This window comes from Euprymna scolopes, chromosome 11 (genome assembly GCF_053919585.1).
Source record: "Euprymna scolopes isolate OS-2025 chromosome 11, ASM5391958v1, whole genome shotgun sequence".
Taxonomy (NCBI): domain Eukaryota; kingdom Metazoa; phylum Mollusca; class Cephalopoda; order Sepiida; family Sepiolidae; genus Euprymna; species Euprymna scolopes.
In genome coordinates, this window is record NC_136492.1 from 5,094,871 (window position 1) to 5,120,181 (window position 25,311).

Sequence of the window (25,311 nt, forward strand, 5' to 3'; positions counted from 1 at the left end):
CCACTTTGTCAACAAGGCTCCAACCCCTGTTCCATCACCGCAATGTTGCATCCCTGTGCAAGTTTTACAAGTATTTTAATGGAATGTGCTCTGATGAACTCATTGCACTTGTGGCCCCTCGAATTACATATCCTCAATAAACCCGCTTAGCAGCAAAATCACACCCCTTCACTGTTGAGGTCCCTAAATACCAGAAAGCATTCTACTCTAATAGTTTCTTCCCTAGAACAGTTAGACTTTGGAATTCCCTTCCTGCTACCTGCTTCCTCAACTGTGCTGATATGCAGAAGTTTAAATGTAACGTAAACCAACATCTTTCTTAGGCATGGTCGCAATTAGTAGCCCCTTCTGCCCAAGTAGTGATATGTCTTGTTTGGTGTGAAGGTGAGTTTAAAAAAAAAAGGATGTACTGACCAGATTTTCACACTCCGAATAATTGAGCAGCAAATGACTATCATCTGATTTCACTGATTTCACCTCTGCGTTGCACTACTAACTGTGCAGCCCTTTTGAAGATCGTGCATGCCGATGACATGCCCCCAAAACTGCTCAGCCAAATGAAAACCCATCTCTCCACCTGCATTAACGTTCGCATGCATCACCAAGAGTCCCGGTTTTTTGGCATCTACTTTAGCAACGTACGCATTCTATCGTTTATGCTCTTCGATCACGCCATCGACTGGATCACGTCAGACACCCTAACTTTCATATTGTAACAGTAAGCCATGGTCTACAAATATCGCATCTCAACTACGCTGCTGATATAGCTCTATTAGGCGAAAGCTTTGCTTACATTCAGTCAACCAGATACAATCTTACGCTTCAAAGACCGTGTGCTTGTATGTCTGTGTGAAAATATTTAACCGATAAACTCTTAAGCTACTGATCACATGACACTGAAATTAACAGGAAATAGTAATCATACACCAAGGATGGTTTATAACGCGTAAAATCTTTGTTTGTATGGATGAATAACACGCACAGAAATATGTCAGCAAGTTGAAATGCAAAATTTTCATTTCAACTTGGCAACATATTTCTATTACTTTTGCACATGTGCAAATTCATTCATAATTTAAAGTGGTTTAATTTTAAAGCACTTTTATCTGTTGATAGCTCAATCAATAGGTAATGTGGTTGGAGCACTAAATGTTTTGGTCTGTTTAGCTGATGTCATCCAAGTCATTTTCTTTTTTAACTTTTGAAATCTGTACTATATATTAGGTACAATATAATATTCAATAGAGAATTGGTTCTGTAATAATAAATATGAAATCTGCTTTAATTAAAATATATTTAAGCATACTTTATGACCAGGCAAGGGCGCCACACCCCCGCTAGTTTAAAATAAAAACAATCTTGAATAAATAAATTAAAAAATTTTAAATAAAATAACAAATAGTTAATTAATAAAATATCTTTTTTCAAAATCAATATGCAAATTAGTTAACCTTACGAGTTTATATATATATATATATATATATATACATAAGTAGTATATAAACAGAGGAAAATGATGATTGGTTGGTTGTTTTTGCTTTACGGCATATCAACCCTTTTCAGGTTATTTAATGCCAAATCCAGTTATTTTGAAGAAAAATTTTTTGATAATGTGTTTTTTTTGTTGTTTTTTTTGGGGTTTTTTCAAGTCTATTTATTTCCAAGTTTCTATTTAACCCGTAGTTGAGACCCTAACAGGTACTACCACTCAGGGTCAGAGTGGACCTGGGAGCAATGGCAATTAAAGGGTGGCTCCACACTCCCCAAAGCCGGCAAGCTGGGGCCTCACCATCAGATATAGTTTAAGATCATATCCAGGACCAGGAAAATGATGAGTACCGTGTAACGTTGAATTCAGTTGAAATAGTTTTGACTTTACGGTTAGTGCGAGGAACATTGTACCTATTTACTATGCCTCCCCATGGGACAGAGTTAGACACCAGGGTCGTTTTTTAACGTGGAGAAAAAAGGTACAAAAATAAAAATTGTCTCAGTCGTGAAGGATTTCTCCTCCACCGAAAGAGAACAAGAAAATGAAGTACAGCATCTGAAGAACAGATACTACACTTTGATCTTGACCAAAAGGCGAGGAACATTGTAATGTGAGTAACATCACAAAAAACAAATAAAAAAGGAAAGAAATAAAAATCCGACACAACATTTTTTGCAGATGAAATGCATTTATTCATGGTTCCTCAAAAACAACGCACTTCATTATTTTTCCAAAGTCCTTTTGCACACACACGCATGCTTTTTAAAAATCTGTCTGCGCCACACCATGCCGGCACTAGCCAGCGCTTTCTTGCCCTCGATGTTGCACGTCTATCTTCACCGGAACGCAACTTTGTTTCTCTTCTCCGACTATGTAGAGTATTTCTCTCCTCATCTTGTGTCGCAAGCTCGCGCACACTTGCTAATTTGCATACGTGCTTTAACGGCTGCTAATAGCTTCACAAGCCAGCTATCCTACAGCTGCTGCTGATTTTCTCACGTGCTTATACAAGCTCTGTTATAACAGGCCCAACTTTGGCAATTTATTCATTTAGAAATGCAAGATTCTTTGGTACTTGTCCAGAATTCCTCATAGAAAAAGAAAAAATATAAAAATAATGTGTATTATGACGCAAAGAAAGAGAATATTCTACATCAAATAAAATCATGTAATCAATTAGTTTTATTTTTAAATTAAAAAAATTCAATTTCATGGCTAAATTTGAAAACGGTTTAAAGGAACAAGGTAGATAACTCCAAATCGTGGGTTTAGAAAGTCATTTTTAACATGGAGATAAGGGAGGGCATCGGAAAGATTCAAAATCGCTTAAAAATGATTTCCTTTATAAAAATAAAAACCACTTGATCAAATTACTTGATTTTTGGCTTACGATATTTTCTTTCCGTCACATGTATAGATTTTTCGGCAATTATGCACTAGTGCAAAGCTACATTTTGGTTTTTAATTAGGGGTAGACAAATTTCAGAACCAAATCAAAAATCTCAACAGCAATGAATGCATGTTTTTTTTTGTTTGTTTTTTGTTGTTTTTTAAGAAAATGATAATAAATATAAGAAATATACAGTAACACAAAATAGTTTTTTAAAAACTAATTAGAGATTTTTTTTTTAATTTTGTAATAAATCCCAAATTCTTATATTTTCAAATGCATTTTTTTTTTTAAGTTTTCGTTACACATTTATTGGATTAAAATAAATATTTAAAAAAATTATAATACAAAACAGATTTTCTGCCCCTGATGTGCACTCTTCAAATGTCCCAACTGAAAACCAAACCTTCGCACAAGTGCTGATTTTTTTTTTTTTTTTTTCATAAAGGGGAAAGTACTGGACAAGAACCTTTCCTTTTAAAGAAACCTCTTTGCGTTCACCGAGTTTATTTTCTCTACTGTCTGCCTATTGACCTTTTCAGTATTTATCCTAAAGTACACGTCACATCGCTATCTTTTTCCTTTCATTTGTAAAAATTGATTTTTATGCGTATGCATTTCTCCATTTTCTTTCTTTCTTTTTTTTTTTTTTTTTCATATCAATTGCGAAACCAAAACTACACATTGTTTCATCAATATTTGGCGTTGAACCAAGAAGGAACCGATTTATGTTCCGTGTATTTGTGTGTTCTTTGCTGAATAATTACTTTGTTTTGTAGTTCAGCATTATTTGTACATTTTGGTTATTTTGAACACTTTTCTGTCTTCGTTTTTTTTTTTTTGAAGAATTTCTTTCAGAACAAGGGGAGACAACTCAATTAGACCCCCCCATCAAAAAATGTCAAAGTTTCGTATGACTTTTAAAAACAAATCAAATACACTAAATACAATGACAAAAAAAAAAAATAAAAGATTCATTATCTGAGCATTTATTAAAAATAAAATTTTAAAAACGATGAAATCAATGAAAGATGTTCTGAAAATGCATGGCTTTTATAATTTATAGTTTTGAACAGTCATTACTGGAAAATATGACTATTTCTTTTTTCTTTTTTGCAGGAAAACGAACTTATTTTTTACAAAATTTAAATTTTCGTAATTAAAAGCACTTTCAGAATTTTAATTTAGTAAATAAATGTTCGGATAACATTTTATTTTGTATTATTTTGTTAATTTAGTGGGGTTGGGGGGGAAGGGTAACTAAAAGTTATGCAAAACTGACATTTTCTGATAGGGTCACTTTTAATTGTCTCCCTTGTTCTAAGTTCTTCAAAAATGAAAAAAATAAAATGTCCAGAATAATCAAAATGCACAAGTACGTATAGTTCTTAGCATTAGGGATGTGACAACAGCATATTCTTTTCATTGTTTTTACTTTCGAGTATATATCCGTTAATATCTTATGATTTTGTATAGACGGATGTGGTTCTTGGTTGATTAAGTGTGTCTAACTGTGTCAGATATATACCCGAGAGTCAAAAGAATGAAATAATATATTCTGTTGTCACAGCCCTACTTATCATCTACTTCTACTATAATAATCTCCTTGTCTCAGCGTTCGTATGAATCGATGTAGCTAGCAAAGTTTACTCTTTGCTGCCTATAATGAAATGTTTAAAACGGTCTATTTTTTTTCTCTTGCTTGAATCAATAAACTTTTTAAGCTAATCACAGACGCAAAGACGCATGTCTCTCAATTTATAAAAACTATCATCTTGATTCACCTTGAATGCAGAAAAAGACAGATTTTTTATTCAAGTTTAGCCATAAATAGTTTTGAACAGTCATAAGAAAATGTGACATTTTTTTTCTGGAAAACAAACATTTTTTAATGACTTTTATTTTTAAATAAATTTTCATTGTTTTTTTTTCATTTTCTCATTAAATGAACAAATCTCTTTCAAAAGATTTTGGATAAAAAAAAAAAAAAAAAAGACGCAAAAAAAAAATTTGTTTTATTCCACGATGAAAATTATTAAAACATATTTCATTTCATATATCTAGATTTCGCATTTTATGTTTCCCATGCGGCATCAGCTGAGGGTTACCATGTTTCCTAGTCAACCTACGATTGCGAAGATTGCCCATTTATATGTTAAAGTAGATTCAGTTTTAACTACCGTCTGACAATAGCTCAAACGGTAACGACTAAGGCTGGAGCACTAACTGTTTTGGATTTGATTCTAACTGATGGCATCCATGTCATTATTTATTTATTTTTTTTATTACTTTTTAAATTACTACTATATATTGGGTACAATATAATAATCAAAGAATTGGCTCTGTAATAATAATAAATACAAAATCTGCATGAATTAAAATATATTTAAGCGTATTTTATGACCAGGCAATGCAGGGCTGCCTCTGACTGTCATTTGGCCAGTCGGGTTTCAATCCTGGCTTGAAGTAGTTGCTTGTCTAGCCACACTAATGAGTTGTGAAACAGCGAAACAGTACTGTATGTGGATGACTAATATATATATATAAACAGAACAATTAAAATTATAAATGAATAATAGCATATTTTATGCAAAAATGAAACAATATATACAGATATATAAAAAAAATAGAACAATAAGATTACAAATGAATAACACGGGATGATAATTTATTAGAAACTGTTTTTAAAACCTAAGTAAATAAAGTTAAGTAATTATCGAATTAAAATTTTGTGATATTTCAAAATTTTTATGTCGAGTTGTTTTAGTGTACATACATACATCGGATAATCGACAGAGTTCATCGTGATTTCTTTTGACCATGCTCTGTTGGACTAAGGTATAATTCTGTTCAATCTCAAGAGGTTAATCGTCCCAGGCTTTACCTTCTGTTTGAGGAGGGTTTAGTTTATCGCTAATCACCTAAGACGTTGCTAATAAAGAGAGTAGAAAGTAGACCTTAGGTTTACTTTCGGCTGCCGTGTAACTGTTGCTTTCCTTATTTTGTCCTTTAGTTCTCATATTCCTAGAGCGGTGTTTCTGACAAAGAGGGAAGAATTCTCTGGGCTGCTTTGGCTAGGATTGAAACCGCTTTCTTCAGACAATGCTCGCCTACAATGTAGAGAATCAACGCATCTATTAAAAAAAAAAAAAAATTATATATAACACCTGACCTTGTGTCTAACATTGTGAAAAGATAAGTAAAATAAAAAAAATTTCACGTTTATTTATTCAGATTAAACCGCATCGTCAATTCATGATTGTTGCACGGTTTTTTGCTCTTAACCTCGTAAGAAAATTAGATCATAAGTGACGTCACTACTTATGATGATGAATTGGTGATTCAGTGAAGCAAGTTCATCAGTTGGTCATAAAGTGATGACCAGCATCAGAGTGAACTTTGCGTTCATCAAATCGTTTGTTAATTTAAAAAAAAAATACTAGCAGGGCTATCCGGCATTGCCTGGGGAAAAAATATTTCTATTAAAACCTCTCTCACCCACACACACCCCTCTCTCTCTCTCTCTTTTCTCTCCCTCTCTCACATACACTTTCCCTCTCTCTCATACACATACTTTTCCCTTCTCGCTCTCTTTCTCTCTCACACACACTTTCCCTCTTTCTCTCTCTCTTTCTCTCTCTCTCATACTTTCCCTCTCTCTCACACACACTTCCCCCTCTCTCTCTTTCACACTTTCCCTCTCTCTCTCTCTCGCACAAACACTTCCCCCTCTCTCTCATACTTTCTCTCTCACTTTACTTTCACTCTCACACACATACACTCTCTCTCTCTCTCTATCTCTCTATCCCCCCCTCTCTCTCTCTCTCTTTCTCTCTCTCTCTCTCTCTCTATCCCCCTCTCTTATTCTCAAACTTTTATAGATGTCTCAAGGAATGAATCAGCATAAGGGAAATAACTCATTAAAGAAAAATCAGTTACTTCCCTTTGGTTAGTGGTTGTGACATAGTTTTGGTCACAGACTAATGCCAAATCTTCATGGTGATAAAAATAATTATGGTGCATCTGATTTGATATTAAATTTTAGAATTCTTTTTTTTTAATGAAATTTGATAATCAGCTATATTTGTATTATTCGGACTATTATTCTCATCTTGGTTGCATCGGCTGAAACAATGCAAAAATAACTAAGTTCATAAAGTGATGGCTACCATCAAGTGGGTGAACTGGTCATTTAATTCTCTCCCACCGGAAAAACTGACACTAGAGTCAGAAAGTAGGATTCAAAATGTAAATACTCCAGAGGAGAAGCCTTCTGACCTTACAAAAGATGCCTGTGCAGCCGCGTCGGCGTTCTTGGTAAGACTCCTCAGGCAATTAGCAATAAACTAACTCCTTTTTAAAGAGAGATGGCAAAGCCTGGGAGGGTAGACATTTTTGAACTGCACACAACTAGCATTACACCGCGATCAACATGGACCAGGTCATTACAGGAATGGTCTAATCTCTGTTGATTTTGGGGACCGAGGATAAAAGTCCCGGGAGTGAACTGAGTGTTCATTAGACATCTCCAAGTTTTTGTGTAAAATCGCCAACGTTTTACGCAGTATCAATGTCATGCTCATTTTGTGTCTAATTGATAATGGTGTATAATTTTTATGAAAGCTGAAAGACGTTAAATTGAATGAGTGAAAAAACGTTTTTTTTATTTTGTTTTTGCTATTGTTTATTGTGTTGATTTTATTATTTAGAGGCCTCTCTACATTTTTTAAATCGGCGCTAAAATCAAGTTGACCCCCCCCACACACACACACACACCCCAAAATAAATTTTTTTTTAACAATTAAAATAATTTTTGGTACAATTAGACTATAATAGTGAAATTTGGAAAACGACAAAATCGATTTAAAAAAAACAAAAAAAAAAACAATGGTATCTACTGCCTTTTTTCAATTTAGTTTAATTTTCGATAAAAAAGGTACCATTTAAAATTGCTGCAAATCATTTCTTCGTTTGCATATTTTCAAAACTAAACATTAATCAGAAGTGGCTTTTCCAGGGCATTCATCGTCAAGCCCAAATATCAGCTGACATGATATTGTAAACAAACACAGATGGAATTTGATGAACGGCATTATCATTTTTTTTTTTTTTTTGCAAATTAGTCCACCAGGCAAATTATTCCTCGTAAAATATAATAATCAATAGAGGATTGATTCTATAATAATACATATGCAATTTGCATAAATTAAAATTATATAATATAACTGACAAAGGGTGAAGAAAAAGCTGCTTTCCAGGTCGGTAGTATTTTGTAAAGAGTAGCCTGAGATGTCAGAAAATTTCTGTTTCTATGTCTATCCTTGTGGTCATGTCACTAGTAAGGGTGCTGGAGGTAAACGTTTCATCTGGGCTGACGTTACCCGCCTGATAGTCAGGGACCCGAACCTTGGATTAACCACTAAGGATGCTGTCCTATCAGCAGGTGCAAAGTACCGGGGCTGCTGTATTGCCATTTGGTGAATGGATTCTGGACCATACAGTAGTTTCTGGTAGGGCCTCTCGATGCCATACTAGTGGGTAATTGTTACGGCTTTACCTTATCATGTGCTACAAAAAAAAAAAATTTCCTGTCTTTTTCTCTCTTACTTTTTCTCTCTGTCCTGCTCCAACCAAGTCTACCGACCTGCTCCACAAACCCCAAACCTCAACAATCATGACAAATCTCAAAAAAAGAAACACGAATAAACCTAGAACCCCATCCTCCAACGTAGACCCCCTACAACCAGGTCTCCTTCTCCAACATCAGGGGTCTACGTTCCAACCTTCCAGAGGTTGAAACACAATTACAGGAGACGAAACCGGACATATTCGTTCTAAGTGAAACTGGCATAGGGCCAACCACTTTTCTAGACGAATTCATAATTAAAGGATACTCTAACTTAACATCTAAATCTGACCCCCAAAATCGCCATGGGCATGGAATATGTGCCTACATCAAAGATGGCTTTCCATGTGGTAGGGATATCTCCAGAGAAGACCCTAATTTACCTTATATGTGCTTCCGGGTTGCACTAGCTTACACTACTGCATTTATATTTGCCCTCTATCACCCCCACAACAGTGGGGTTACTATCTTTAAGAGCATATCTGAGAAAATTGATCACATCCTGTCTGCTCATCCTTCGGCTAATATTCACATTTGCGGTGACTTCAATGTCCATAATGTGCAATGGCTGATCCACTCAAATAAAACCGATGGCGAGGGGAGCTTTTGTCATGAGTTTGCCATTGCCTATGACCTCACTCAGATTGTTCACGAACCCACCCGTGTGCCCGATACACCCGATCGATATGCAAGCCTTCTAGACCTTTTCCTCAAAACTTCTCCTGAGCTGTGTTCATGTTCCGTTCTGTCTCCTCTGGGATCCTCTGACCACTCTGTTGTAGCAGTTAAGATAAAAATGAAATGTAATAAGTCTTCAGACGTACCTCTCCACCGTACTGTATATCGATACTCTATGGCTGACTGGGATAGCTTCTGTACATTCATATCTGACCTACCTCTGCATTCCATCTTTAAAAAGGATGTGTCCTCTATAGTATCAGACCTGACCGAATGGTTAATTGTAGGCATAGACCGATTCATACCATCCAAGAAGATTCCAACAAAAACCTAACAGCCAGCCATGGTTCTCCCCTGAATGTGCTGCTGCCATCGCACACAGAAATGACTTTTTCCATAGCTACCAACGTAATAGATGTACTGAGACTAAAGCTGCTTTCAGAACTGCCAGCAACCACTGTAAAAGAGTAATAAAAAATGCAAGAGAGCTATATGCTCAGTCTGTTAAATCCAAAGTAGCTGAGCAGCGGTTTGGTTCCCACCAGTTCTGGCAACTAGCAAACAGGATCTTGAACAGAAGTGTGCGTTCTATCCCAACTATCATCAATGGACCTGAGGTCATCTCGTCAGCATCAGACAAGGCCAAACTATTTACCAAGAACTTTGCAGCTAATTCTACCCTATGTGACAATGGCCATCAACTCCCTGTATTTCCTCCTATAACAGACAACACGCTATGCAACATACAAATATCTGTGCGTGAGGTCGCCAAGCTAATCAAGAACCTTGATTCCAGTAAAGCAACTGGCCCTGATGGCATTCCAATTATAGTGTTGAAAAAGCTCTAATCAAAACTGTTTACGTGTTGCCTTAAGGAGAAGTGCTTTCCAACACCCTGGAAAACCTCATCAGTATGCCCTGTATTTAAGAATCCAGGTGAAAAGTCATCTCCCTCTCACTAAATACCAATAAGTCTCCTGTGTGTCATGAGTAAGTTGCTGGAATCCATATTAAATAAAGAAGTAGTCAACCACCTCAACAGAAACAACCTTCTTAGTGACATGCAATATGGTTTCCGCTCTGCAAGATTTACAGCAGATGTGCTAACGGTTATATCACATAGGATTAGTGAATCTCTTGACAACAGTTTCCTTTCCAGGGCAATTGCTCTTGACATATCGAAGGCCTTTGATAAGGTATGGCATAAGTGCCTACTTCACAAGATTTCCAGCTACGGTATTACTGGAAATGTTTTCTCAATCATTAAATCATTTCTCTCTGATAGATTCATAAGAGTAGTGATCGATGGACAAAAATCAGAGGCCCACAGTATTAATGCTGGAGTGCCCCAGGAGTCCATCCTGGGTCCAACTATCTTCCTGATCTACATCGATGATCTCCCAAAACACATACTTAAATCATTCGTTGACATCTATGCTGATGACACGAACATCTATGGCAACACATCAAAGGCCGTAAATGACAAAGTTCTCTCTAATTCTCTCTCCTCTGATCTTGAGCGCGTGGTACAATGGGGGAAGAGGTGGCTGGTCACTTTTAATGCATCCAAAACCAAGCTTCTATCTTTACATCATCAACACTCTAATCCCCATCAGGCATCAATTGAAATGGATGGCTCTCGTCTTGGGGAGGCTCCATGTTTTGACAAGCTTCTGGATTTGACCTTCACTCCTGATCTGAAATGGAACACGTACATCAAATCTGTTGCCAGGGACACTGGGAAAATGGTGGGATCTTTCTACCGCTCCAGAAGATATCTCACTGCTGATGCAATTCTCTATCTGTATAAAAGCCAAGTACGTCCAAGGATGGAGTACTGCTGCCACATCTGGGCAGGAGCTGCTAAAAACAGCCTATCCTGCCTTGACAGAGTACAAAATAGACTTCGTGGTTTGGTGGGGGATGCCCTTTTCTCTTCCCTGCAACCTCTCTCCTACAGAAGAGACGTTGCGAGCATATCTTTGTTTTATCGTTATTTCCATGGCAAGTGCTCGTCTGAGCTCCAATCTCTGGTCCCCCCTCTTCAATCTTTCACGAGAAACACCCGTCTAGCTAAAACTACTGTCAATAATTTTCCCCACTCTTTATTTGTGTCTAAATCCAAATGTAGATTCCATGAACAGAGCTTCTTTTTCAGAAGTGCACAATTGTGGAACTCTCTTCCATTCGCCTGTTTCCCACCTGACTACAACTTGAATGTCTTCAAATCCAACATAAACAAATTCCTGACAAACCGCCCTCTTAAGTAAGACACTCTATCAAATCTCCAATACTAATGATTACTACAATACTATCTCATTGATTACTGTACACGCAATAACCCTTATCCCTGAGTGACCTCCAGGCCTTGATAAACGGTGACCCCTCCCCCCATGTAATAAAAAAAAAAAATAAATAAAGCTGAATGTCTGTGTGTGTGTGTGTGTGTGTGTGTGTGTGTGTGTGTGTGTGTGTGTGTGTGTGTGTGTCTGGTCACGAATAGGCTCCTATATGGTTGACTATTTTAAAAAAACTGATTCATGCCTGGTCCACAAAGTATGGAAATAAAAAAAATTTTTAAATAAAAAAAAACGTTTACAGGTGTTTTTGATATAGATGTACATAAGAATACTTTGATAAGTATGTTTAAACTTAAATAGGGATGGTATAATAAAATTGTGGGGTCTGCGTTTGCGCCTGGCCTCCATAGAATGGAAATAGGCACAAACTTTAATAAAGACTTTTCATATCTATCTGCATAAGTATACTTTGATAATTATGTTTCAGTTTGAAGAAATATGGTACAATAAAATTATGAGGCGTTCGTTCGCACCTGACCTCCATAGAATGGAAATATATCACAAAGTTTAACACGGTTTTTTAATATAGATCCACAGAATATTGTGATAAGTGTTTCAGTGTGAACAGGTATGGTATAATAAATTATGGGGTTTATCTATTTTATTTTTACTTTCATCATATTTTGTTTTGGTTTTGATACCCCAAATTCGAAGCTATCTCTTTACAACCCTTCCTTTTCATAACCTATCATACTTTCATAAATCAGAGTCCATTTTCTGTAGGCTGTTTTTGAACCCAGTCAACGACGGGTACTTTTGCTAGTTAAAATATAATGTTTAAGCGTATTTTATGACCGAGCAACGTCAGGCATCCATATAGCTCAGAAAAGTGGCATGTGAGCCAGAAAAGGTGAAGGTAGAATTGGGGAGACAACAACTACCTGAGAACCCCCAATTCTTGCTGTAAATTAGTAATCAGACGCAATTCTTTTCATTAATGTTAGTACTCATCTTCCGGCTGACAATTGTGCTGGTTCATCTTCGAGTGGTTTTTGGCCTCGATAAGTAGTGATCCGATTGTAAAAAGAAAAAATGTTTATTTTTTTTAAACCCATCACAAATCATGAGGTTTGTTACAAAAATAGCTTCACTGTTTCCGTCCCAAGTGGGTTTGGCATGGTCACATGGTTGAAGTTGAGATCCAGATTGTGACCCACATTTTTAACAACCTTAACAAGTTTTCGTCTTTACATTGAAAAAAAAATGTCCTTTTTTTTTCTTCCCCCCCCCCCGCCCCGTTTACGGGTTGAAATCTTTACTATTATATAAAAGGAATTGTGTGTGTGTGTGTGTGTGTGTGTGTGTGTGTGTGTGTGTGTGTGTGTGTGTGTGTTCATTTCCTATGCACTAGAAAACGGCTGAGGTGGTTTTTATGAAATTTTACACAAAAGTACTTTATGTGCCTGGCAGTGTTCTTTGGATAGTTTTTTTTTTTTTATTGGAATGTCTTTGATAAGTATCGATAATCGAAAGAATGAACAAAGCTTCTTTCTTAGCGCTGACTACAACTTGGTTGTCTTCAAGTCTAACATAAACAAATTCTTGATGAACCGCCCCCTCAAGTAATCCAATCTACCAAATTTCCATTAAAAATGACTACTACGATATTATCCTATTGATTACTGTACACTCAATAGCCCTTATCCTCGAGTGGCCTCAGGGCCTTGATAAATGGTGACTCTTTTGTAAAAAAACAACAAAAAAAATGAGCATCACGAGTGCATTTGAGAAGTTTTATTATCACACAAGACGAAAGGCCCGACATATAAAATCAAAAGTAGATATTTTGGTATGATAGGGGAGCGTTCGAAATGAGTATTTCTGTTTAAAGCACAATTTTACAATGATACTTGACTTTTTCATTTTAAACTTAGATTGAAGCCATTATCACCGCGCAAGCAGTAAGGACAGGCATATAAAATCAACAGTAGGTTCTTTGATATGACAGGGGCGCAATCAAAATTAATGTTTCTGTTTAGAGCACATTCGAAGTATGATGCAAGAGCAGGCAATCAATCGATCGGATTTTTTTTTTTTAAAAATGGGTGATTTCACCGATTTCGATGACAATAAAAAATATGGGAGGATGAAGCTGATCATCATTCGATCCCGGGCAACGCCAGGTTTCCCTGCTAGTATCCATTTAAAACAGGGTTTCCAAATCTTCCTCTTTTGCATGTCAGTTCAATTGTTTTTAAAATTGAACTGTAAAAAAAAATAAATAAAATTGCTATTACAAATCGGTAAATGTCTTATCTTTCTGTATTTTTGAGATGAGTGTTAATTCGTATGGTTTGGATTATTCAGACAACTGTTCTCATCTTGACCCATGACGTAAAGGATAAAGTATTTTTTTTTTTTTTTTTTACACAGTGATCACCACTTATCAAGGCCCGGAAGCCACTCAGGGATAAGGGTTATTGCAAGTACATTACGTTAGTGTGGAGATTTGATGAAGTGTTTAATTAAGGGGGCAGTTCATTAGGAATTTGTTAACATTAGACTTGAAGACATCCAAGTTGTAGTCCGGAGGGAAGCAGGCAGACGGAACAGAGTTCCACAGGCGTGCAGTTCTAAGAAAGAAGCTTTGTTCATGGAATCCGCGTTTTGATTTAGGCACAGATATAGAGTGGGGGAAATTTTTCACAGTGGATTCAGCTAGACGGGTGTTTTTCGTGAAAGATTGGCGAGGGGGGACCCGAGATTGGAGTTCAGACGAGCACCTGCCATGGAAATAACGTTAAAACAAGGATAGGCTCGCAACGTCTCTTCTGTGGGAGAGAGGTTGCAGGGTAGAGAAAAGGACATCCCCCACTAAGCCACAAAGTCTATTTTGTACTCTGTCAAGGCAGGATAGGCTGTTTTTAGCAGCTCCTGCCCAGATATGGCAACAGTATTCCATCCTTGGACGTACTTGGCTTTTATATAGATAGAGAATTGCATCAGTAGTGAGATATCTTCTGGAGCGGTGGAAGGATCCCACCAGATTTTGTACATTTAGTAAGTTGCACTCTTTCTACCGTGCTAGAAAGTTACTTGCGCCTAAGAGTATCCTGTATCTCTACAAGGCCATCATTCACTCATGTATGAAGTATTGTTGTCACATTTGGGCTGGTACGTCTGTCACTAGTCTCTCACTCTTAAACAGGGTTCAAAAGAGAGTCTCTAACCTAATAGGTCCCGAACAGTCAGCTAGGTTCCAACCGCCATCCCATCAACAGAATTTTGCATTCCTCTGCCTGTTTAACAAGTATTTTAATGGTCGCCTATGTCACGTTAACATATATTGAGCGAGTTTTTTAACAGTATTTTGTCTAGTTTTTTATTTTTAACGCTTTTTCCCAAACTTACCATCTTAAAGAGAGAGTCAGGCGGCTATTTTCAACTTTCCAATACATCGGTAAACACTGTATGTTTTTCGAGCTGAATAAACATGTTACATTAAATGAAAACACTAAAAACATATCCAGTAAGGTAGAAAAGTAATTTATCTTGCCTTTGGTAACATTTATTTGTTATATTTTTTATTATAACATTTTCACCCCAAACAAGGCACATCGCCACTTTGAAGTAGGGGGCTACTATCAGGGACATAAGCTACAGTGGTACTATGTAGGGAGTTGGGCAGCAAGATGTCGATTCACGTTCCACTTGAACTTCTGCATGTCAGTACAGTTGTGGAAGCAGGAACCCGGAAGGGAGTTCTAAAGTCTTGCGGTTCTGGGGAAGAAACTACTGGAGTAGAAGGCTCTCTTACGTCTAGGGATCTCTACTGTGAAAGGGTGGGATTTAGCTGCTTGTTGGGTCTGTCAGGGGTATTTATGTCGAGGGGGTACAAGTGCTTGCAGTTCGTCAGAGCATTCACCATTAAAGTACTTGTAGAACAGGCAGAGGGATGCAACATTTCGTCGATGTGACAGAGGCTGAAGCTTAGATGACAGCTTCTTTTGGACCTTGTCCAGAAGCGAGAGACTATAAGCAGATGCACCAGCTCAAATATGACGACAATACTCCATACATGGGCGAATGGTGGCCTTATAGAGGTATAGGATACTTTCGGGCGTTAGTAGCTTTCTAGCACAGTAGAGAGAACCCACCTTCCTCGCAGCGGTCCTGGCAATGCTCTCAATGTAATTGTTCCAACTCGTGTTTCCTGTGAACGTTAGGCCGAGGAGTTTAAAAGATGTACTTTCAGATAGTCTTTGGCCATTGCTATTGGTGGTAGGGAAGGTTTCTTGTAATTATTGAAGGAAACAAGTTTAGTCTTGGCAGCATTGAATGTGACCATCCATTTTTGTCCCCATTCTACTACAGATTGGAGGTCATCCTCTAGTGTTTCTGCCATTTCTTTAGATATGTGTTCATTTGTTTTCCTGTCGTGTCTGTTATAGAGGTGTCATCAGCATATATACCCATCTCACTAACAATTTTGTCAGGGAGGTAATTTATAAATATTAAGAATAATAGAGGTCCAAGGATAGACCCCTGAGGCACTCCCGCATTTATATCATATTGTTTAGATGTACGGCCATCGATGACAACCTGGATTTTTCTCTTATCTAAGAAGGATTTAATTATGTTACATATTTTTCCAGTGATACCGTATGATCTGAGTTTCCTATTTGTTTTTTGACAAATTTTTCGAATCTGTGTACAGTAATACAAACCCGAATCTTGCCTTCTATTCAGCTGATTATTTAATGGACACTGGTCTACCAGATTATAAAAAAAAAAATGAAATTTAAACATTTGTAGTGGGTGCTTAGTTGCTAATGCAACGTTTTAGTAAATCGATCTCCCATTTTATAACCTTTCGGAGTATTTAGGCCAAATTTCGCGAATTTAGCCTTTTTTTAATTAGTTTAGCCTTTTTTGCATATAGATATATTCTCAAAAAAGGCTAAGCTGCTTTAAAAAGGCTAACTTCGACCATCCATTGTAGAATAACTCAACGTTTTTTAGGCCAAATTTCTTGATTAGAACGTTGCATTAGAAACTGAGCACCTCCTACAAATATTTAAATATTGATTTTTTTTTTTCATTTTTTAAAATAATCTGGTAGACCAGTGTCCATTCGATAATAATCCGCTTAAAAAATTGAAAAAAAAAAAAAAAAATAGAGGTTCGCCAAAAAGATTTGTCTATGGTAAATTCGTCTACGGAAGATTCGTCTATAGAAAATTCGTCCATTTAGCGATGAATTTTCATAATTTTTTGATATATTACTATTTTCGACATATTTAAGTAAGTATTGCTGTTGGTCTCCTGATTTATCGGAGAGGGACCTATGTTTTTAGTGGGGTCCGTTAATCCAGATGATTGTCAGATAACCATTCATTGTTTTTTTTCTGAAATTTTGCCACAAATTGTATTTCATTAAATAGATGTGCACAGTAAAAAAAAAAAAATTCCCGTTGCATCCCCAGGGGCTCAAAAGGGGTCAAAAATGCCCTAAAATGGCCAAAAATGACACATTTTGCCCCATAACTTTTGATCCAGCCATTAGATTTTTCTGAAACTTGGCCAAAATATGGAGGCCATTGTTCTTAATATAAATCCAGCATGGGTGACCCTGGCAAAATTCTGGTTTGCATCCCTGGGGACTTATAGTGCTAAAAACGCTCCTTTTGTGACATTTTTTTCATATTTCTCAACAAAAACTTGATATGTCTGACTATATAGAGGTTTTTCACGGTGGTCAACTCAAATATACATGTGTTAAAGTCTGAAATTTCACCGTTTTCCATTTACACTAGGATTCAGCATATCCAGGGGCTCAAGAGGTAAAAAATGCCCCAAAATGGCGAAAAATGACACTTTTTGCCCCATAGCGTTTGATCCATTTATTAGATTTTCCTGAAACTTGGCGAAAATGTGGAGGCCATTGTTTTTAATATAAATTCAGTATGGGTGACCCTGGCAAAATTCTGGTTCGCATCCATCTGGGACCTTTAGGGCTTAGCCCTAAAAGTCCTAGAGGGATGCGAACATGCCTTTTTGGGGCTCTTTTTCATATTACTCAAAAACTTGATATTTATGTTTATATATAGTGGTTTTCTATGGTATTTCTTGATATATAGTGGTTTTCCATGGTGTGGAATTCAAATATACATGTCTTAAGGCATGAAACTGCACCTTTTGTCCATACCCAAGAGCTCAAATGGGGTCACAAATGCCCGAAAATTGCAAAAAATGACACTTTTTACCCCAATAACTTTTGTCTCATCCATTAAATTTTTCTGAAACTTGGCAAAAATGTGAAGGCAACGTTGGCCCTTCACACTTCTCACCTTCATTATTTCTACACTATTTTTTTGTGGCGTCATTTCACATGCAGCACCAGAGGGGGACCATGCATGCGTGGCTTGTTTTTGCTTAAAATGACATATTTAAAAAAAAAAAAACTACTTGTTGACACTTTCTTAACAAGCACCAATATTTTTGGAACTATTAAAAACACTCAGAAAAATCGATTTTATCTTTTTTAAAACAACTAAGTAATTAATATTTTTTCAAAATATTATGGGGTTGTAGTGTCTTTTTTGGACTGAATAAACGCTTAAAAATAAGTTAAAACAATATATATCTCCCGTTAGGTAGAAAACAAACACTTAAATAAAAATCGATTTTATCTTTTTTAAACAATAAACAATATTATGTGATGGGTGTTCTCTATTGAAAACAATATCTTCAAGAACGGTCATAAAATGTGTTTTCAATCGATATTTATTCAATAAATGGACCAATTTTTCTACCGAGCAAAAATGGACGAATAATCGGCGCACGTATGGAAGCGGTACCCACCCCCCTCTATAATTTTTTTTTTTTTTTTTCCAGCAGATTATTATCGAATGATCACTAATCTACCAGATTATAAAAAAATATCTAACAAAAATTCAATACTTAACATTTTTAAGGGCTGCAGCTGCGCTCCGCTCTGCTAGGTGTGTCAGAAATTTCGTGAAAATAGTGAATAATTCCACCCCATCTTTCCAAGCTTATAACTCCTCGAAAAATGTAATTCAAGCCCTAATTTTTTTTTCAATTAAAGGAGCAAGGACCAAGGTTCCATTTTTAAAAAAAAAATAAAAATAAAAAAAAAAAATAACGTGGTTTAAAAAAAGGTTTTAAACTTCAAACTTTACACGTAAAATTCTAAAAAACACTACTTTTTTTTTGTTTTAAATTTGAATATATTATTTATTGACCTTTTCTCTTCAATTTGTGAGTAAATTAATTATTTACTTTTTAATAGAAACTTGAAAATGGGGGGGGGCGTGAATATAAAAAAAAACGTTTGTCTAAAATATTCGGTTTATTGGAAAGAACATAAAATTTCACATTGACCCTGAAAATATCGTAAAAATAGAATCAATAGAAAAATTTTGATAGATTTTTAAAGTTTAAAAATTGAAAAATATTGAGTTCGGAAAATTCATTACTGTTTTAAAAAAAATATATTTCTATTACTTTTAAAACAACTTTAATCGTTTATTTTGGAAGTATAATCCATAAAGAAAATAAATAACCCACTTTTAACGGAGAAATTACGAGATTTTTATATTTTATTCGCAGTTTCGTGTTAGGGGTGTCAAAAATTCCTACAAAACTTCTGATACCGTTTCCAATACAATGTTCTCGTAAATCGGTCACGCATTTTTTTATTTTTTTAAGCAATTTGGCGTTAAAAAATCTTTTCAGCTTTAGTTTTTTAGAATTTAAATTTTAAATGTCAAAAACGCATTAAAAAAGGGGAGCTGACTTCGAAATTTGGCTGAAAAAAAAGTCGATGCTTCCTAAATGGGCGATCGATGTTATTGTTACTAAAACGTTGTATTGGAAACGGAGCCCGGTAAATTTTTACGACGTGCCCCAACGTATTATAAACACCCCAAACCACCCCATGTTAAGAACGGCTTTCGGAATTAACACCCCACCCAACCTCGAAAGCCGTTCTTAACATGGGGAGCTGGGGGGGGGGGGTTATTCCGAAAGCCGTTCTTAACATGGGGTGGTTGGGGGTGTTTATACTCCGCTGGGGCAGGTCGTAAAAAAATAAAAGGAGCACCCCTTAAAAATGTTAAATATTGATTTTTCTTTATACATATCTGATAGATTAATAATCCACTGAAAAAAGACGAAAATAAAAAAAATTAAGGAGAAGATGTCGCTTTCGCTTTCATACGTGCGCTAACGAATCTTTCATTGACAAATTTTCCTAAATTCAAAAAAATATATCACTTCATATTTTGCATAAAGTATATATATATATATATATATATATATATATATATATATATATATATATATATATAATATAAAATGAAAATTACAATTGAATTTACCAAAATGATCCAAGATGGTAAAATTAAAGTAAATTATAAATATTAAAGAATTAATATTTATAAAATTATCTCAGCCAGATATAAAAGCTCGATAATACCAAATAGGAAATAGAGCTTATAATATGAGCAAACAGTTAATGAAATATGTTAAAAAAAAAACACTTTGAAATGAGTTAAAAACATATTTAATCTGAAAAGGAAACACTAGATAAATGGATTGTTTGCTCATATATATATATATATATATATATATATATATATATATATATATATATATATATATATATATATATATATATATAGGGGTCTATCCTGGGCCCAACTCTTTTCCTGATCTACATTAATGATCTTCCAAATCACATCCTTACATCATTTGTAGACATTTATGCTGACGACACTACCATTTATGGTAGCACATCTAAGACAGTAAACGACCAAGTTCTCTCCAATTCTCTCTCCTCTGATCTTGAGCACGTAGTACAATGGGGAAAGGAGTGGCTGGTTACTTTTAATGCATCTAAAACCAAGCTTCTCTCTTTACATCATCAACATTCTAATCCACATTTGGCATCAATTGAAATGAATGGCTCTCGTCTTCAGGAGGCCTCAAGTTTTGACAAGCTTCTGGGCTTAACCATTACTCCTGATCTTAAATGGAACACGTACATCAAATCTGTTGCCAAGGCCGCTGGAAAAATGGTGGGATCTTTCTATCGATCCAGTAAATATCTCACTGCTGATGCTATTCTCTATCTATATAAGAGCCAGGTACGTCCAAGGATGGAATACTGTTGCCACATCTGGGCAGGAGCTGCTAGAAAGGACTTGTCCTGCCTTGATAGAGTTCAAAATAGACTTCGTAGCCTCGTAGATGTCCTTTTCTCCTCCTTGCAACCTCTATCTCACAGAAGAGATGTTGCGAGTTTGTCTCTGATGTATCCTTATTTTCATGGAAAGTGTTCAACTGAGCTTCAATCTATGGTCCCCCCTCGCCAAACTTTCACAAGAAACACTCGTCTAGCTGTAAACACTATCAATAATTCCCCCCACTCTTTATCTGTGCCTAAACCTAAACGTAGATTCCATGAACAAAGCTTCTTTCTTAGAACTGCACGCCTGTGGAATTGTCTTCCGTTTTCCTGCTTTCCGGCTGACAACAATATGGTTGTGTTCAAGTCTAAAGTAAATAAGTTCTTGATGAGCCGTTCCATATAAGTTATCAAATTTACCAAATTTTCATTACTAATGATTACTATATTGTTCAATTTCTACTGTACACTCTTTAACCCTTATCCTTGAGTGGCCTCTGGGCCTTGATAATGTGGTGATGCCTATGTAAAAAATATATATATATATATATATATATATATATATATTTCAATTGTTATGGACACGTGTAATTATTATTTTGTGGTTGGAAAAAGAGGAACTTTCAAGGGAGATAATCAATGTTTTCTTGTTAAAAAGCACAAAGAAAGCCAAAAAGCAAAAAAAAAAAAGTCCGACATCGAAACAACATTTTCTGGTTGTTGCTCGTTTCCCTCGGAATGTACCATCGTTCTCCGGAGATTTTTCTACCGTGGCACAAAATTTGGATTATTTAACATTTGTTATTCCTAAAAATACAACAGTTTGATCGGGTGACCATAAAGGAATAAACACAGGTCGGATTCTTAAACGAGGAATCCTTCCTTCTTTTTAATAGCGAAATACTCAAACGGTAAATAATGTCGAAGTCGAATTTCTCTTTCTTTCTCCTTTGTTTCTTCACTTGGAAAACAAACAACTCGAAAAGGCGGAAAAAAAACGTTTATTATTTTATCCGACATGTTTTTGGTTTGGTTTTGATATTTAAGAATTTAGATTTTTTTTTGTTTTCAAAACCTGGCATGAAACCAACAACGCTTTTCGGTTTCGTAATGTGTTATTGTTTTTCTTTGTTTTTTTTTTTATTTTTTTGTTTTTTTTCCGAACGAATGGGGGGGGGGCTCCGATGTAAGGGAAGAAACTTCCACCGTGGAATTTCCAATTTATAATGTCCGCTTTTTCATTCATTTTACTCTCCAAAAATAAATAAATAAATAAATTAGGGTTTGTTTTACAATCCACAGAGGTACGAAGAAGTTGTCAAAAAACAAATATATAACAAATAAACGTTACCAAAGGCAAGATAAGTTACTTTTCTACCTTACTGGATAAGTTTTTAGTGCTTTTAATTAATGCAAAATATTTATTTGGCTCGAAAAACAAGTAATATTTGAAGTTTCGATAATGACTTAAAAAAAAAAAAAATAATAAACCAAAATGATAGTAGAAACCCCGTACTCACCCAATAGATGTGACCGTGATATTTATTGGGTGGGTTTTTATCACCATTTTGTTTTATCGGTACTAGTGCACTTATTGATCCGTGCTGAAATAATGTTATTATTTAAAAAGCCATTCTTAGCATGGGGAGGGGGAGAGTGTTTTGTACCTATTCTGTACTTAACCTTACAATTGAATTTAAAAAAACATAAAACTTTAATTGAACTTGGAAATACGATTTTAAAAAATAGCGCGGATCAGTAAGTGCACACTAGTGCAGTAGTGAGTGCCACTTCACTAGCACCGTTTTTTCTTAATTTGGTAATTATGCAGAGAAAGGGCGGTATAATTCAACTTTTACGGTAATTTTTGTTCGTGAAATTATGTGAAACTACAAGTCTTGTTTGAAGAAAAAAAAACGAAAAAGTTTCTTAGATTTTTTTTTTTTTTTTCTTTCATTGTTTTTGTTTTGGTAATTATGCAGAGAAAGGTGAAATTCAATTTTTATGGTAGCTTTTGTTTATTAAAATATCATGTGAAACTACAGTCTAGTTGAAACAAAAACAAAACATGTCTTAGTTATTAGTTGTTGTTAACAGCAGTCAAGTTCAAGTTGTTTTGATTTTCCTTGCTAGGCTGTACAGTCGACTCGCTAAATTTCGTTTCGCTAAAGTTTGCGTTCCCTTCCACTTTTCCGTTCGCAGACGCCATTTTGCCGACCAATAAAGTCAACATTGCCTTTATTAAATTGTTAGGTGAACGTACAGAATAATTACAAAACGCCCTTCCCATGTTAAGAATGTCTTTCAAAATGTTATTATTTCAGCACGCTAACATACCTTTTTTTTTTTTTCTTGCAATTCTTGGTAAAATAGTTATCTCCCTTAGAACAATGGATTAAGATTCTGAATTTCCAAAAAGATGTCGCATATATATATATTATATGTGTGTGTGTGTGTGTGTGTGTGTGTGTGTGTGTGTGTGTGTTTTATTACCGTTTTATGTTTGGTTACATATGCTTCGGATGTTGGACCATGTTTACGATCCAACAGCCTCGTCAGACCTTACAGAAAGGTTTCTGTAAAGTCTGACGAGGCTGTTGGATCGTAAACATGGTCCAACATCCGAAACATGTGTAACCAAAGATAAAACGGTAATAAAAAAATAAAAATAAAACACATATTTGCTCTGCAATAGTATTGAGCACTCTCTTCAGGTTTTTACTAATTACCAGCTTTACCAAATATATATATATATATGTGTGTGTGCTGTTTTACAATAGTTCACTATGTAGAGGGAGACAACTCTCTTTTAATAATATATATCAGATAATCATTTCGAGTTAAAATATATTGCGAAATCCACTTACGACAGCCATATTGGATAATATTTGTTTATTTACCTAATGTTTACATATTTAAAGTGTGTATTTTTCAATACAAAATGTGTATTTCTTAATAGATTTTAACTCAATATTTTTTTAAAAAGACATTTTGGTGCTAGTGCATTTATTGATCCGCGCTATTTATAAATAGTATTTTCAAGTTTAATTAAAGTTTTAAATTTGTTTTTATTAAATTGTAAAATTAAAGTACAAAATAGGCACAAAACACCATCCCCTCCCGTGTTAAGAATGGCTTTCTAAATAATAACGTTAATAAGTGCAGTGTGCACTAGTACTGACATTTTTAATGCCTGCACAGAATTTTTTCTCGTAATAAACTCGAGCCATTTTGTTTGTTTGTTTCAAGTAAATGTTTATTTTCTCACAATTTTAAAACTGTCTTTTGTTCTCGTGCAGAATACGGACCGTGCTTTTTTTAGTTTCAAGTTTTACGATATCTTTTTTATTAAATTGTTTGAAAGTACAGGCTAGTTACAAAACACATTCCCCATGTTAAGAATTGCTTTCAAAATAACATTTCAGCACGGTAACATAAGTGCATAAAGTACAGTAAAGATAAATGAAACAAGATATATGAGAGAGAGAAAATGGTGACGAGATCAATTTCGCGTATAAACTTAACGGAAAAATGATCACCCACTTCAGAACCGGATGTTTCCTGTAACATTAGAACATATGACATAAGAATGTAATTATATATATATATATATATATATATATATATATATATATATATATATTATTGCCCATTTTCTTAATTTCTTGATATTTTTTAATGTATGTTTGGGATGGGAGTTCTGAAAATATGTAATAAATAAAATAATTGCTTTTCGGGGTAAAATTGACTTTTAAAGGTGGGTGTGTGACAGGACCATTAAAAGTTTTTATGGTACCTTTTCTTTATTTTCTATTGCCATTCTGACTTAGGGTTAGTAATAAGGTTAAGTTGTGTGTGTGTGTGTGTGTGTGTGTTTTTCTGCCTTAACATATTTTATACAAAGTTTAGTACTTGTGTAGTTTATGATGCGTGCTGAAATAACGTTAAAAGTCATTAAACTTTTTTATTATTTTTCCTGCTAATGAAAGTTAAGTCTGTTATCAACAATAATTCGCAAAAAAAAGAAAAGAAATTAATTTTACGGCCGGGGGAAAAGCTCGTTCAGATTTGCTAATCTCGATAATTCGATTAATTCTATTTTTGCTTGTAATTATTTTTCTATTGGATCATTTTTCGTAATTTTTGGAATTTATACTAATTTCGACACGTTTTCGCATGAAATGCTTGAATTTAAAAGATCGCCAATGTAAATGAGATAATAAAAATAATTAAAACTCTATAATTTGGTTTAAAACAAAAACTACAACTGCAGTTACTCCCGGGCAACGTCGAGGAGATACAATTTGTAAGAACAAAAATATCATTTATGCTTTTAAAAAATTAGCAGTTGTGCATTATTATTGCCATAAAACAATTTTTGTTTTTATTTTTAAAATCGCAAAACGGGGGGGGGGGTTAATTCCAGAACTAGGAGAATTAAAATAAAATTTTAAAATATTTTAATAACATAAAATATTTGATTTGTTTTTTTTTTTTTGTTGTTTTTTTTTTTTTTTTTGTTCTTTTTCGGTGCTTATTAAGATAGTTGAAAGATCGATTTATTTTTTAATAAAAAAAAAAAAAACAACAGTACTTAACTATCATGTCGAA

General features: G+C 35.0%; 1 protein-coding gene across 13 annotated transcripts in view; it reads left to right on the forward strand.

The window, feature by feature from the left end:
* LOC145287750 (monocarboxylate transporter 12-like) overlaps positions 1-25,311 on the forward strand; it is a 474,029-nt gene that overhangs the window by 369,332 nt on the left and 79,386 nt on the right. Inside the window, exon 1 of one of the 13 annotated variants that reach the window (XM_080135518.1) lies at positions 21,366-21,611. The exons of 11 other annotated variants lie outside the window; for them this stretch is intronic. The gene's annotated coding sequence lies outside the window, so the exon portion shown is untranslated. Of the gene's footprint in view, positions 1-21,365; positions 21,612-25,311 lie in introns of those variants that run through there. One more of the 13 variants, XM_080135524.1, reaches the window with a different exon arrangement.